Here is a 16,728-nt window from a genome sequence, read left to right as displayed (position 1 = left end):
TCCCATAATTTTCTTTCCGTGTAGGAAACTATTTCCGGATGGATGTCCATGTTCTGAGCTACACTGATAGAAGGATTTCTTAACATTTAAAAAAGATTCCTTAGTATTTAAGAAATTATTTTTTAAACATCATTTTTTTGTATTTAACAAATATTTCTTACTATTTAAGAAATAATATCTTAATAGTTAAGAAATCATTTCTTAAGGTATCATTTCTTAACTATTAAAAAATAATTTCTTAAATACTAAAAAATCCTTCTATCAGTGTAGAAAAGAGCGAGAAGTTTTTGCATTGCCCCACAGGGTCAACCGTTTTTCAGATTTTTCTTCTCAGTTAAACTTGAACTTGTTATAGGTCATAAATTTTGATAATATACGTTATCTATAGGATGCTTCTTATCGTACCAGTTCATTGCTGGTTAATACAAACATGTTTACTATTTGGCCGTGCATTTGCAACAACAAAGTACACTGAGAAAAAAAAATAGTTTTCTTAAGAAAATTTACTTAATAAAAGAACATATATTCTTGATAATTTTCGAGAATATATAATTTTGTCTCAAGAATTCGTAGAATTGATGGAAATAGTTTTTATTTAATTCAAGCAAAGCTATTTTTTTGTTTACCCACAATATAACAACAAATGCATATAATATCAAAATAATTTTGATGCTCTTTTCTCGAGGAAATTAATTACCAATAATAATAAAATAAATATTTGTAACTGGTTTCTTGAACCAAGAAATTCTTGTTTGGACAATAGTACTTTTTTTTCTCAGTGTAATTATTATTCGAATGAAAATAAACAATTACAAATATTCATGACAGCAAAATGAATTTTTAACTTCCCGCTAAGAAAATTGTAAATTTTCAAAAATTCGGGAAGTTATTGGTTTTGGTCCGATTTACGAAAATCGAATTTTCATCAGATGTCGAGGTTTTGAGGTCCTAGGAAGCTATTCTGACTAATTTCAAATTGATGTCCGAGTGTATGTATGTATGTATGTATGTACGCACGTATGTAAATACCTGTATCTTTTGAATGGATGAACCGATTTTGAACTTTAAGGTGTCATTCGACGCAGCTTGTCAATATCTTGAAGCTGTAAGAAAATTGAGCTTGATCGGTAGGGCTCGTTCAGAGATATTCCAAAAATAAAATTTTTTCAAAAATGTTTTTTTGGATAACTTTTAATGTGCTTGATGGATTGATTCCAAAATGGACTGGGCTCTAGAGTTTTATAAGCCGCGTCGAATACCACCTCAACCATCAAAATCGGATCATTCGTTCAAGAGAAACTGTTGTCGAAAGAATTAAAAAAAAAAATTTTTTTTATTTTTTCTGAAATATCTCAAAAACGACTTGATAAATCGAATTCAAAATTTGATCAGCTTTAGAACTTGATAAAACGCGTCGATTGCCACCTCAACCGTCTCAATCGGTTTATTCGTTTGAGAGATATCGTTGGAGAAAAAATGGTGAAAAACGTTTTTTTTCGAAAACAACAGTATATAAACGTATTTTTGAGCGCGAAGAGCTCGAAAATGTATTCACAATAATGTTTTCAAGGTTCTTGAGCTCGAAAACAGCGGGAAGTTTTGGGGCTGGCCCGCAGGGTCAACTGACAGACCGATTTTTTTTTTTCTCATTTTATTCCATTATCTATAAGTTAGTTCTTATCAATTAAAGAGTTCGAGTGTCTAGAGATCAACATTGCGCAAGAAAATTTTCAAAGCCTCAATTCACTTCGGATAGAAGACTTAAAAAAAAATATTTACGCGTCGATGAAAAGTCAACAGGTCACTCATTAATTTACTATAAATATGCTAGGAAATACTCACTCGATTTGCAACGCTTGAAGGCTGTCTGCAAACTTTACGTATATTCAAGTAAGTAATCAAATTATTTTATTAAAATATTTAGTGATTCTGATTTCGTTTAAATTACATATGTTTCGAACTATTTAATTTAAGAACGAAAAGTGGAAAATGATTTTTTTTTTGTGATAATCTAATTGTCTACAAAATTGTTTCGATGTTTTTATTATATTTATTAATTATTATATGTTTGCAGCACAGGTTGAGGAAAATTGGAAATGTCGAAAATTATTTTGTTGTTATCTATTTTTATATTCATGGGCCTTTATGCCAGTTCAGTTGAAGGATGTAAAGGCGATTGGGTAAGGAAATATCACAGTACAGTAAAGAAAAAAAAAAAAAAAATTTTAACTTCTAATTGTAATTCGAAATCTTAATATAAATAAACTTGAAGAAAAAAAAAATCAGCAATTTTCCAAAGATATCATTCAGTAATAAATTAAGTAAAAGTAGTAATTTTATGAATAATAAATCTTGTGTCTGGATTAAAAGTCTAATCCAAAAAAAATTTTATTTAATTTCCTATTAGAAAGGTCTCGTACCGCAAGTCCGTAAATTTAAAATCAAATAATTTCCTGCTAGTTTTTAATTTAAAAGTAAAATAAATGTTTTTTTGTATTGTAGTTAAAAAATTATATGGAGAAAAAAAGCAAACAAACAAATTAATTCATTGAAAAAATCGAGTAAATTTTGTGTTCCATGAATTTTTTTGAATTCTTTGTTTCAGTGCCACCCCCAGCAAGGTTACAATTGCTGCGATGACCTCGAATGTGATGCCGGATACTTTTTTCAAGGACACTGCATAAGAAGGCGGATGATGTAGGTTCGGAAAGTAGAGAAAAACAATGAGAAGTTAAAAAATAATTTGTTAACATTCTATTTAGTGTAAATAAAATATGAGTAATTGGAAATTTAAAGGTAAATTTAAAAATGCTTGTAATCGTTATTGTAAAACTTTTTTCAAAGAAAATACATATTATACCGTGTTTTTTAATGAGTGAATATTGAGTTCGACACATATAAAAAACTACAAATATAGATAATTTAAACAAGACGAGCAACCTGCAGTCATTATGTGACTGCCCGAGTATTACTACAAAATTAATTGAATAAAATTTGAATTTGACTGTTTATTTAAATCTATACTCTAGAATCTTTCGTTTATTTCTGTTATCATTGAACTTTGATGAGAACAATCTCATCATTGACTCGCAAACTGATTGATTTCAATTATCGTATAATCATGGGATTCTTAAAAAAAATCTACGCAAGGTCAAATTTTTTGTCGTTAGTCATCTAATATATTTTTTTTCACTCATAACGAATTAAATCTGTTTGATTTTGATAATCATAGAAGACATGGCATAGACTAAATTTTTTTTATTTTCTTTTAATTGTATATATAATAATTTCATATATTCAGTCATATGTAGTGACAGAATAATTAAAATATTAATTTATCTCGATACTTAGCAATATAAAGAGATTAAATTATGAAAAGGCACAAAATCAAGTCAAGACCTTTCTAATGATTCAAAATTTAATAATATTAACTTTTTTTATAATATAGATATGTCGGGAACAAAATTTTCCTTATTCTCTTAATAATATAAATAATAAAACGGATACTCTTGTCTGATATTCTTGAATTAATTAAGTAAAAAAATATATGAAATAGTAACATAAATTTTTTCTTACGATATTCAGGTTACAAACAATATCAAATAAAATTTACTATTTTCCAGTTACCAATATGTTCCAAGAGTTTTAATTATCATGTTTGTGAAGTTTGTTCGAATAAAAAAAAAAAAAATTCTAAGAGTAAATTAATTTATATAAATTTTTTTCAAAGTTTCAAAACTATAAACGGATAAGAAAAATTAGTAGCAATAAATCGAGAGGTTGGAGTAAGTGAGTAGTGACACGTCTGTGTCGACTAAGTAGAAGCTGTGTCGACATGGCGTGAAAAAATGTCAGCAAAAAATAAAAAAAGTAATATAAAAGAAAGTGAGAAAGAGAGAAATAATAATAAATAAAAAAAATGTTAAAAGAGTGTGGTGAAAAAGCAGCTCTGTAAGGCTGGATTAAAAATGGGGAGTCTGTTTAAAAATGCAAATTAAGACATTTTATTCCGCTGAGATCTGCTGCGTGAGACGGTTTATATTGCCTCGTCCCGCGGTGCCAGTAATAAAAACATGAATATTTGAGAAAGTAACTCAAGCAAAAGAGCGCCGAAAAAAGTTTAACTTTTTCGACATTTTTCTTTCTAATTTTTTTTTTTTTACTCTTTCCATCTTTATATTTATATACTATATATACACACTCAACAAAACTATCGCAAGTATTTTAAATACACTACTCACTTTTCTAGATTATTTATATTTATTTTTTTTTACTATGGAATTCCCAGCTGACATAAATATGAAAGCTGGTAAATTATATATTTTTTTTTTTTTTCATAATTAATAACTTGGATACCGCCTAATTATGTTTTAATTAACACGTATATCTATGCATATAAATTTTATATGAATTTGATAAAGTACCGTAATTTCGGTCGTCTCAAGTTGCACTCTCGAGATACCAGTCCAGCCAACTGGTAAAGTGCTACTATAGTATATATATATACTCTTACATTACTACACACCTGCCTGTACTGTACCTACTTGTACTTATACTCTTACTACTGCTACTACTACTACTACTACTTGTATTTCTGCTCGTACTTGTACTTATACTACTGGTACTCGTCGAGGATAAGGCAACCGAGGAAAGCGTGAATGAGTTTGAGATGATGAATCGGGTGTACGAACTACCACCAACGAATACTATGAATAAAATAACAAAGAATAAAATATTAAAAATAAAAAATATAACAATAATAATGACAGTAAAAAAGTTTGTTTGAAAGTTAAAAATTAAAAAAGTAACAGAGAAATAATAAATAAGAAAAAGGTATTAAGAAAACTATAGGATTAAAAATGCAAATTGAGAGTACTCTTTTATACTATTGAGATTTACTACAGTATACGAAACTACCGAGTGAACGACGTCGACGACGAGTTTTATCTTTCGTTAGTAAAGCTTTTCATTGCCACGTTTGCATTAAGACAAGAAATAATGCATATTAATTATTTATAAAGCTCAAATATATGCAGTATTAATATTTTTATTTTTATTAATTACAACTTCTTACACTGTAAAAAAATTTGCGGAGTGAATAATTTTTTATTTATTTAATTCCGTCGGAGTGAATTTCACTCCGAAGGGAGGTTTCGAAAAATATTAATGATAAAAAAAATTACTAATACATAGTGAGCTTAAGTCTTTGATATTTTGACATTTATATTGAGTACACGGAAAAAACAGAATATTAAAAATTGATAAATAATAGTAAAAAGTGGAATCTGTTATCAATAATTAGTACTAGTATGTACTTAATGCAAAGGAGTTTACTAATTTTTGTAGATTCCTAAAAACTACTATCAATTATTTCAAAATATAAGTAAATATTATTACTTTTGGGTATATAAATACGTGACTTATTAGTGAAAGTTAATTAATTTATTAAAAAGTAATGATTGGTCAAATTAAGAATTGCTATCTTAGATACTGATTTTTCCAGCCGAAAATTGCAAAAGTTACTAACTTTTATTTCATAAATTCGATGCCACTGATCAATTATTAACTTGAAATATCATTCATTCATCATTATAAATTAATTTACAATATACATAAATCGAATAAGTGGTAAATAATAAAATGAAAAATTAGTATACTAAATACTGATTTATTGCTCATAAAAATACCGAAAATTTTTAACTCTTATTTTATAAATTCTATCCCATTGACTAATAATTAATATAAAATGTTATTTATTCGTTATTATAAATTAATTTATTATATACATATATCGAATAAGTGGTAAATAATAAAATGAAAAATTAGTATACTAGATCTTTATATATTAATATGTACGTTTACTAATTTTTCGGTTCCTCATTTTTTTAATTTTTCTATGTTCATTTGAATAGTAATAACTTTAGATACCAATTTCTCGATTCTTTTTCATATTAATTTTAATATAAGAAATTACAAATTTTGCTCTTCTATTTGTATCAAATTTTAATATAAATAATAGCCAATTTGTAATATATAATGATCCTGGTTTGATATTAGTATCGAATATACTAATTTTAAGTCAAAAATAAACTACAAATTATTAAAATTTTGAGCATTATTCTTTTCCCTGTACGGAAATAATTACGAGTCCCCTTTCCATTTATGCCCGCGAAATAATTTTTAAAAATTATGAGCAGCTGATGCTAAAACTTGCACAAATATACTTCCAGTCAGCCACAAACTGTCGTACGACTTACATCAACCATACCACGAGATAACAGTTCATATTGTACCGAAATATAAAATATTCCCATAAAAACTATGTCACTATAGCTATTCAATAATTTAATATTTTCACTGTCTATATATATGAAATTATAATTTAATGAGTTACTAAAACTTTTCATAAATTAAAAACATAAAATTTCAAGTTTAATTATTTACATCTGAATGAATTATTTATTGGAATAATTATCTTTCTAATTAACAGCCGTTTCTATTAAATATAAATTTATTTAAGTATTAAAACTCTGAACCGGAGTGAATGCGGATTGAAATAAAATCCGAAATCACTCCGCCCATAAAAAAATCCCTATTCACTCCTTATGCGGGATTTTTTTTTAAACTCCGGAACTCTAAATGACGAAGTGAATTCAAATTAAAATAAAATCCATATTCACTTCTGATTTTTTTTACAGTGTATAAAAATTATTAATAAAATAAACAAAATTAAGTTTATTTTTTGATGCGCGATATATTTTTAATTGTTTTCAAATTTATTTTAATTTAAAAATTTATATTTTTAAATTTTATTATTATTTAAAAAAATAATTCGATAAAGGTCATTTAGAATAATTCGGGCTTTGTAGAAGCTATCTCTTAAATTTATGCACCGACGGAGAATTTAATATTCTCGTGGCGTTTGGAGCGCGTGCCGCAGTGAAAAGTTTTGTATTTGAACTAAAAAAAACAAAAGTAAACCCGTGGGAGCCCTTTTTGAGGTATCAGAAGAAAGAGACTTTGCAACTCAACGAGAAATTCAAGAGTGAGGGTAAAAAATTAAATTAACAAAAAAAATATATTCTGCGGGAGTTAAACTAAGAGAGCAAGTAATAGGGTAATGCCGAGATTGCTGACAAAAATAAGACGTTAATTTTTCACAGCGCACTGGTACTTGTCATTGATTGTCTCTTTGAATTCAACCTTTTTTCAGATAAAATTATCCTACATAAAATATCTAAAATAGCTGGAAGCTGGAATCGTTACTTTGAATAGTAACGTTTATTATCGTATTATCAGATAGAAGATAGAATATATAGAAACGGTCGAAAACAATAATAAGTTCAGTGATTAAGGTGCCGGCGATATAATCGAAATACGACAATTTTTCGCAGCCTGCGCCAGAATTATTTTCAGTTGAATATGTATGAGATATATATAGAGATACTTTCACTAGTTTGATATCTAGATCGTTTGAGAAGAGTTTTTTTTTTTTTTTTTTGAGATATGAATTCAGAAGAGAGGAGCGCTGCCGTATATGTGATCGGTAAGAAGATCACGCGCTGAACATAATCGTACTGGGTCTTTTTTTTATTTTATCAAAGAGGAATTCTAGGTCCCTTGTAGGGAATGGGTCACAAGGCATCCCTTATCTGTAATTTATACTTTCAATTTAGTCGCCGGCCGAGCTGTTTCCCAAACTATCGACTATATAAGAGGCACAAGCAATTGCTGCTTCAACTTATTTTTTTTTCTTATTATTATTATTACTATTCTTATTCTCAAACTTATACGTTTCTTTTTATATATTTTTTCATTTTTCTTATATTTCTTGTTCTTGCTACTTTTTAGACGATCGCAGCCTGCGCTTTCATATCGTTTCATTTCGAGCTATAAATGTCCATACTCCGAGTGACCGTTTTCATTCGGAATATTATTTTTATTGAATCGATATTCAAACGTAGTAAAATGAAAGATATAAAGATGATAAAAATAATACTTACCTCATTTTTCACTGATTTTTATGTAATATATATATTTTATATATTTATTGCACTGGATAAATTTTTATGTTTTTATAACCCTCAACAATCACACTTCCGGTATGAATTATAAGTCTCAAAGGGTCTATAGGACCCCAGTGTCTTTGATTAGTTCTAAAAATCAAATTAATTGTGATCCTGAAGGTAGAAGACAATTAAAAGTTTTTGGATTTATTTTAACAAATAAATTACAAAAATTAAAAAAAAACTAAAAATATGCACTTGTAGAAAATTGAAAAAATTAGAGGTGCAATTTTTCGAAAATTTTTTTTTTTATAATTTATTGTTTCTAAAAAAAATTCAAAAATTCTTAGAAGTGTTAGTATCATAACTAATTCATATTTTCACAAGAAATTTTATTGTTATTTTTTAGACATTTTCATAGAGACTAAAATTTATTATCATAAATTTTAATTTTGAGTTACGAAAAAATAGTTCTGGCATAAAAAACTAAAAACGGACAAATGCTTGAGAAAATTTTATTCAGAAAAAAAAAGAAATCTTGGCGCCAAAAATTTTTACTCGCCCCAAAAGATTATTACTTGCCCTAAGAATTTTTTTTCATTATGAATTGATAAGGAAGATTTTGTTGGGGTGAAAAGAAATTTTCTTCAGCCAAGAAAAAGTTTTTTGCATTAAGAAATTTCTTCTAGCCCTAAGAAATTTTTTGTTTTTAATTCATAATGAAAAATTTTTTCTGCCCTCCGGCCGGGAAGTGGCAACTTTCGGGCAGCTGCCTTAAACGAAGTTGCAACTTTTCGGCTTCGTCGAGTAGAAAAATAGTATACGCACCTTGGCCAGTAAAAAAGAAAGCCTCAGGCCACGATTGTCAGCCTCGGCTTTGCCTCGGCCAACAATTACATGTGCTCTGAGACTTTTCTTATTTTACTGGCCTAGGTGTGTAATATACTATTCTTGCGCCAAGAAATCTTTTTTTTCTGTGTATTTTAAAAAAAAAAAGTGTAGTTAATTTTATGCAAATATATCGGTAACTATTTAATTATCGATAAAATGGTTAAAAACCTTTTTTAAGAACCTTTTTCAGATAATTTTGTCCAAGCTTTTCTCTGAGATAAAAACCCTAAACGCAAAATAAAGACACAGACCCGATGCTTTACTCTATGAACTAGCGAAGTGCACTTTAATTTTCTGATAACTTCTATTTGTTTACGAGAAAAACTTGGGCAAAGTTCCCATTTACTGTACAAGTGCAACAAAGATAGTACCGTTCATCTAATTGAGTGCGAATAGAGAATCAAATGAAAACGCGTCTTAAAGTGCTTTAAATTTTCTATAAAAAAAGGGTCATGTATATTTTTTTTTAAATGAACGATTCTTGAGATATTTGAAATTGAAAATCGTCTCGGATCTTCTGGACACTTTGTGACCATACGTAGTTAATGAAATATTTATTTTTGCATTATTTTGCGCCTGTGAAACAAAATGCGTAGCATCTCTCTCCCTATAATCAGTTAAAAATTTTTTTCAAATGTTAATTACTTTTGAAATTGACCTAGATATGCGATATTTAAAATTAAAAAGAAAAAAAAGTATGACGGAAAAAGGTTTAATAAACAAAATTAATCAAGTTTAAAATCGATTTATTTGAAAAATTGCCCTGAAAAAATAAAACGGATTTCTCAATTTCACTGATGTGTCGATTCGTCTGTTCGTGCGTGTGAACGTATGTAAATATAATAAATTCTGGCACACACTATATCCAGACCCAATTTTTTTCGTATTAGCTTTGCGTTATTCTAGAATAAAATTCTATTGAAAGCTGCTATTACCATTGGGTTCATTTCATTTCATTACATTAATAAAAAAAAAAAAAAAAAAAAAAGAGAGAGAGAAATAAATAAAACGAAAAATTATCAGAATTCTGATAGTTTCAGTTCATTACCCGGGTCAAAAATAAAACTTGATTTAAACTTAGTTTACCAAGTCGAAATGTGGAGTCATTTTTCACAAGACAAGCTGGACTTTTTTTTACGGAAATATGAAATACATTGAGTTTTCGCCGCGGTTTAGGCTTAGTTGGCTTACTTAGTCACGATTTAAGACAAAAAAGTTGAAATCAAGTCGAAATTGACTCATTCGACTCAAATTTTAAGACGGAAAACTCAAGATCAAGTCGAAATTGACTTGGCTTAGACTTCTTCGACTTAAAATATAAGGCGAAAAAGTCAAAACTAAGGTGAAATAATTTTTATATATTAAGGCGAAAGTAAGGCAAATAAGTTCAAACTAAGATCAAAAAATACGAATAAGTTCAAACTAAGACGAAACCAAGATGAAAAAAGTTCAAAAAGTTGAAAAAAATGTAATTTATGTCGAAAAAGTCAAGATCTTATCGAAAAATCGTCGGCAAATCGATCACTTCAAAAGAAAATAAGGTGAAGCGAGCCTAAATCAAGCATTATTTTTGACCCGGGTAGTCTTTTTTGGTGTCACAATACGCTCTGTCATGTAAACAAAATAAAGTTATATTTTTGACCCGGGTGAAATAAAAACTTTGAACTTTAATTGTATATGTTTGTATAAATTTGTATTGATGTAATTTAGTAACAGTTGATATTAATATTATGAGTATAGTTTTGGTAAAGATCGTTAGTGCGAATGCCCGTTGAGACCCAGTAATAATAGTTTGCAGTTAATTACTGGGATGGTTATACGTGGAGCACATGCTTTGGGTTTCATCGGAATTTAGTGAAAATTGCCAAAGGTACCGAGAGTAGCTAACTTTACTCCCGTTGACAAAGTCGAATACATTGTTACATCATTATATTCTCATTAGTGTACACTAATTAGTTATAATACCCTTTATCTTGATGGTTAAATAAACATTTATATTGATATTTATATGCACAAATGCAAATTAGTTAATTAACCTTTAAATATATAAAATAACAAACAGAATTAAATAATAAATTAAAGCCGAGATTAAATGAGATTTATAAATGAGATTATTCTACCGAAAGAAAATCCATAAGTGAATCGAATGACTTTGAGAAGATTAAAGTCTTATAATAGATTTATGTTCAACTATAATTATCATCTCTTTAGTTGTATGGAGAACTGAAGGCTCTTCTCACCCGTCATTTCCTGCCATTCAATCTCATCAAAGTTACGCTGAAGTACACTTTAATTATAAAATAAATTCATTACTATGATAATTAATTTATAGGATAAACTTTTCGTATTTTCTAATTACCATTTTTTACTTGTTTTTTTTTTACTTGCACTAATTTTTAGCTTTTTTACTCAGATTTAGAAGTTTAATTAATATTTAAGTGATTAATGTTTCCGTCGAGTGACAGTAATTGGTTATGAGTATTAAGTGTAACGAGAATAATAATGAATAAAAAAAATATTGTAAAAAAAAAGTAAAAATTATATTCAGTAGGCTAACGAGCTCCAACTAGTATTATTGAGTTAAACTTGGATATAACTACTAGATCGATAAATTGACCCAGTATAATTGAAGACTGTCATTTTACGTTTTTATAAAAATATTTTTTTTTTATACTTTATTTATTCTAGCATGAAAATTAAATTTTGTACTTAGTAATTGCTGTTTATTTTTCATTTTAATTTTTTTGTTGCAATTTAAATTCATTTTTTTTTTGCACTGAATATTCAAAAAGTGAATTTTTAAGTTTTGATAAAATTTTTTATATTTACTTTTGATATTTTTTTTATTGACAAAAGATTTTATCGAAATTTTAATTCAAACAAAATTTCAATTTTTGTAGAAAAAATTTATGGGAAATTAAGATTTCACTTAAGGGGGACCACTAGTGTCTGCCTGAAAAAACGATGAGTTTTGAAAATTGTTTTAAAGAAAACTACTGCATAAAATGTTTTAATGTTTTAAGGATATATTTTTGGACTCGGGTCGAAAAATTTGATCTGATTTTGTATAAATTTTAAGCTGTTTTTGATCTGTTGTTTCAAAGAACAATTGCGATACAGAAGGACTTCTTTTGGAACTTAGATAAGTTTTGGTTCCGAAATTTTGCTAGGGCAAAACTAGATTAAATTGAGGACTTGTAATAATTTCATTTATGCCTAGAAAAAATTTATGAAAAGTATTCTAAGTTCTAGAATGGATTTTGTCTTTGTTTACTATTTACTTAAAAATGCCAGCAGTCAATAATTATCTGACAGCTGTATTTTTTAGTCGTCTTGATAGAATATTAATAATATTTAATGAAAGTAATAAAATTGCCATTAAAATCTTAACAAAAATTTTTTCAATTCACTGGATAAAGTCGAAAAATATTCTGGCATTAAAGACCATATCAAAATATTTCTCTGTGAAATTCCCATACGAAATAGCAACATCCCGTTTCAAATATCAAGAAAATTTAAATAATTCTAAGAAAAAAATTGAAAGTTTGATGATTTTTAACCTGGCAAAATTACATTTTTGATTCGATCGGAAAACTGGAGGTTCATGGTACGTAGAAACATTATAAAAGAAGCTGCAATTCGAATCAAATTGATCGGGTGATTTGTCTTCAAGTTATAACTGCAGCAATTTTGAAAAATGTATTTACGAGAACCGTTAAGCGGTTGCTCTTCAGATGGCTGTAACTCAAACAAAATATTCGAGATATGCACTTGAAATTTTTGTATGTTATTTCTGAAGGTATCGACTTATCGAAATATGAAAAAAAAATTCTATTTTGGTTAATTGGCTGCTCGAGTAATAAATTTTTTAAAACTTTAATTAGAAGCATTTATTTTTTAAAAATTCCGAGCAATTAAAATGAACCGATGTAGGGCTTAGCAATTAAAAAAAAAGTTATTTTAGTCCCGGAAAAAAAATGATAAACTGTCGTAAGGGAACGTAATTTATTTATTCACTAAAATATTTAGCCATGCAGAAAGATTTTACAATACAATTTATCTCAGATCTTATTCAAGAGCGCGTTATCTAACATTTCAAGCATTGGATTTAGTGGCTTTATTCTCACTACATAAATTTTCATTTGAATGACAGACAGTGGCATGTGAAAACTTCTATCTGTCAGTGAATATATCAAGCTTATACATTAAGTAAATACGCCGACTGTATATAAAATTTATACAACAAAACCGTCAAGTGAAAAGTAAAAACTTAAAAAAAAAAAGTCTAAGATAAAACTCGATACCGGAAATTGTGCTCACGATGAACAATAACAAGAATGCATTGTTAAAACGTGTGATTGTGATGTCAATCGATTATTATTATTGCAGAAATGCATTGAAAGCATCGTCGTCGTCGACGTCGTTGATCATTTCACGATGAAATTTACCGGGTCCCATTCCACACCACTGTATACTTGTCTCGAGCTTAAAGGGGCGTCTCGTACTCGGAAGTTCAACGTCGGGGTAACGATGTTGCGGCGTTTCCGGTTAGAACGAAGCTTTGTTCGACGCGCCGGAAACGGATACCGCTCATCAGGGACCATCAGCTCTTCTAACAATGCATTCCCATCTTTAACTTTTCTCTTTTCACTCTTTGTACCATCGTCCACTTTTCCTCATAGACAACAACACAAAAAAAAAATACAAAAAAACTTTAGAATTGATAAGAAGAACATGTTCCTAATCATCAGTATCATTAGAGAAAAATTACAGTCTGGTTCTTTATTATTTAGTTCCTTCTCTCGTTAATTCACCCCAGAAAAAATGATCTTTACTTTTTTCATGCGTACATAATCACGTCACTGTTAAATTGTCCCTCTTATGGGAAATTTATTCGTGTACATGAAACGTGAGGATGTAAAAAAAGGGAGAGAAAGAAAAGAGAAGAATAAAGAAAAAAAAAGGAAAGGAAGGGACACAAAAAAGCTTGAAAATGAATGAAGGGCAGATTTTTGTTGTGTGAACAGAAGTGACAAAAGCACAGCCAAGATTATCGCTTACACTGTTTTTTAGGGATAATACCAAAGATTTTGGAGGAAAGGAAAAAAATGTCAGAGTGCGATGATAAAAAAAAAAGTTCGATAATGTCTAGCTCACTCTCTTACTCTCGCTGAAATTCTGTCAAAGTTGTTTCAAGTGTGAGAGGCCTTGTGGAATCCAGAGGGTGAAATTTAATTAAAATTTAATTCGTCGGAGGTTTCGACTCTAATCCGTTAGTAGTAGGAAAGCATTCGTGCGTGATCATCCTTCATTCTCGGCTCGGACGACTGTGAAGTAGAATAGTGGACTAGTCGGTCAGACGGGATTTTGATTGTTGGGACGTGGGCTGGAGAGAATGTTGGAGATATAGTCGAGAGTAAGAGTAAAAGATGCTGATGGCGAAGGGAACGAATGTGGAGGTAAATAGATAGAGAAAGAGAAAGAGAGAGAAAGAGAGGAAGCGGTGGATGGAGACGGGATTACTGCTAAAAGCGTACAAATCCTTGTCGGTACGTCAGCAAGGCCTACTATAGAATGCCTTGAAAGAATTCGGTCCAACGGGAGTAGGAAATAGAGTTTCGAGGTAGACTGCCCATACAGCCCGTTAAAGTTTACCCTAAAGGCAGTTATCCGGGTTGGGTATTGGTTCTCTTCTGTTAGTTCACCGGAGACTCTAGAGGTATAGTATAGTCGAGAAAATCTTGCTTGATATTTTTTTCTCTTTGATAACATTTTCTTTAGTACTTGTCATTTGCAGTTCAGATCACATTTTATTTGAAATTTCACTTAACCCATGTAATAAAATGTTTACATTAAAAATAGAAAATCAATTAAAATATTTAATAAAAAAAAATTAAATTCATATTGTGGGTATAAAAAAAATCAATTGCACTGCACACAACGACGTAATTTTCTACGAGATGTGAGATCAGAAAAATTGACATGACTGCTTTGAATAATTTTTTTTCTTTTTATTTCAAGTTGACTTTCTCACACAGGCATGTATCAAAAAATGATGAAAGAAAAAAAATTAGTCGAGATGAGAACGAAGAAAATGGAAAAGAAGTCGGTGACAGCAAAGTTGTACCTTGTCTAGTCATATCTTTCTTTTACTCACTACTATTTTCTTACTCTCACGTACTATATACCGAGTCGGTGTTATAGTACACCTTTTTCCGTCACTCACTCACTCACTCACTCATTCAGTGAACCACTCCATCCGATCTACAGAACACTCGCTCACTCATTCCATAGCCTTAGTATATACCTTCGTCATACACTTTTCTCCCTATTTCCATCGCCATACTCATTTTCCGCGTTCTCCATTTCCCACGACGCTCTCTTGGCTTCTTTCGCCAACCGAGCCGCGATAGGGAAAATGGAAAATACGCCCGTTCTCTCCGTCGGGGATGCTTTATGAAACTTAATAAATACGGGATGAATCTTCTTGCACGCTGGGACGACCTATGGGTACTAGTCGACAGTCCAAGTGCCAGAGTAAAAGAAAAATATTAAGTATATATATAGATATATCTATATATAAATATAAAAGACCGGAAAGAGCATTTTTCAATTTTACGGATGTTAAAAATAAAAAAAGTACTTTCATGATGTATGAGAAATATTGAGTTGTAAAGATGGACTTTTTTTTAAAAAATGTCCATGTCTTGTATTCGCTGGATAAAATTTGTTGATGCGTAAACGGACTATATACATAAATGTATATGTAAAATCCATACAAAGGTAAAAATTTTATAAGTCTGTATAATACTCTATTTTTTTTTTTTTTTTTACTGGCAGTCTTTATGCTGCACAGAACTATCGTAAAATAATATTCGGACAGCAGGATGACACATCAAGGACTCGATCAAATTTCACGGCCCGGATATTACTAGAAATGGATGGACGTTACTCTTGGCTGGAAATATGTCATAAATGAATTTTCTCTAATGGAAATGAAATATCATAAAATTTTAGTATTTTTAGAAATTTGATTACTGTTTAAATTTTCGGCTTTTTAAATTGGGAAGACTTGAGGAAAAGGGGGCAAAATAGGCCCCGTAAGAAAAAATTTTAATACTTGATTTTTTTTACTCCTTTGACTTTTTTTAGTCGTCTGCCAAAGGCATCAAAAATTTTAGGTCTACTTTGCCCCCCTCTACCCTAAATATCTTTTCTAGTGGTTTTAAATTGATTTTAAAATTCATGTTACGAAATAAATTGAGTACACAGTAAAAAACGCATGGCGTTCAACACCATGCTGGTATGGACTCAAGACTCAAGACATGGACACAAGACAGATACTAAAATAGTATGTGAAATATTACAAGACAGTATTGTAACAAGTCCCAGAAGTACGGCGTTATTTACTATACTGCATAGTACTGGAGCAATTGTATTGCTTACGCGTATGCATAGCAGGCACGGCGAAACAACATGGCCCTGAGACCCATACTACAATGCCGAGGGCACAATGCTACTAGTTTTTCCCGCCACAATGTCTGGCGTGAAAATGAATGTATACTATCGTATTACCACCAAAACTATATAGATGTCGTTAGACTAGGTTTATCGGCCAGAAGCAATGTGGATACGGCAACGCAGTATGGGCCTGACGGCCATACTGACATTGCAGTGTCCGCGACAACTATTGCTAATGTTACTATTCACGCAATGGTTCAATCATCTATGCATACAATTTTATAACCTATAAAAATCTTCGATACCATACAGTATGGCGTTCACGCCTGTACTGGCCTAGTGATATCCGCAAAATATTTCTAACCGTGTA

The 16,728-nt window shown here is 29.8% G+C and overlaps 1 protein-coding gene and 1 long non-coding RNA gene across 4 annotated transcripts in view; one reads left to right on the top strand and one right to left on the bottom strand.

Moving 5' to 3' along the window:
• Nucleotides 1-16,728, bottom strand: part of LOC130663316 (lachesin-like) — a 250,729-nt gene that overhangs the window by 94,207 nt on the left and 139,794 nt on the right. The gene's annotated exons all lie outside the window — the stretch shown is intronic.
• On the top strand, nt 1,762-2,880 carry LOC130663317 (uncharacterized). Its single transcript, XR_008989173.1, has 3 exons — nt 1,762-1,890; nt 2,075-2,180; nt 2,606-2,880. It is a non-coding gene; the product is annotated as an uncharacterized LOC130663317 (long non-coding RNA).

The sequence above is a fragment of the Microplitis mediator genome, chromosome 2 (genome assembly GCF_029852145.1).
Source record: "Microplitis mediator isolate UGA2020A chromosome 2, iyMicMedi2.1, whole genome shotgun sequence".
Taxonomy (NCBI): Eukaryota; Metazoa; Arthropoda; class Insecta; order Hymenoptera; family Braconidae; genus Microplitis; species Microplitis mediator.
Note: the sequence above shows the minus strand (reverse complement) of the source record. Positions and strands in the feature narration are given on the sequence as shown.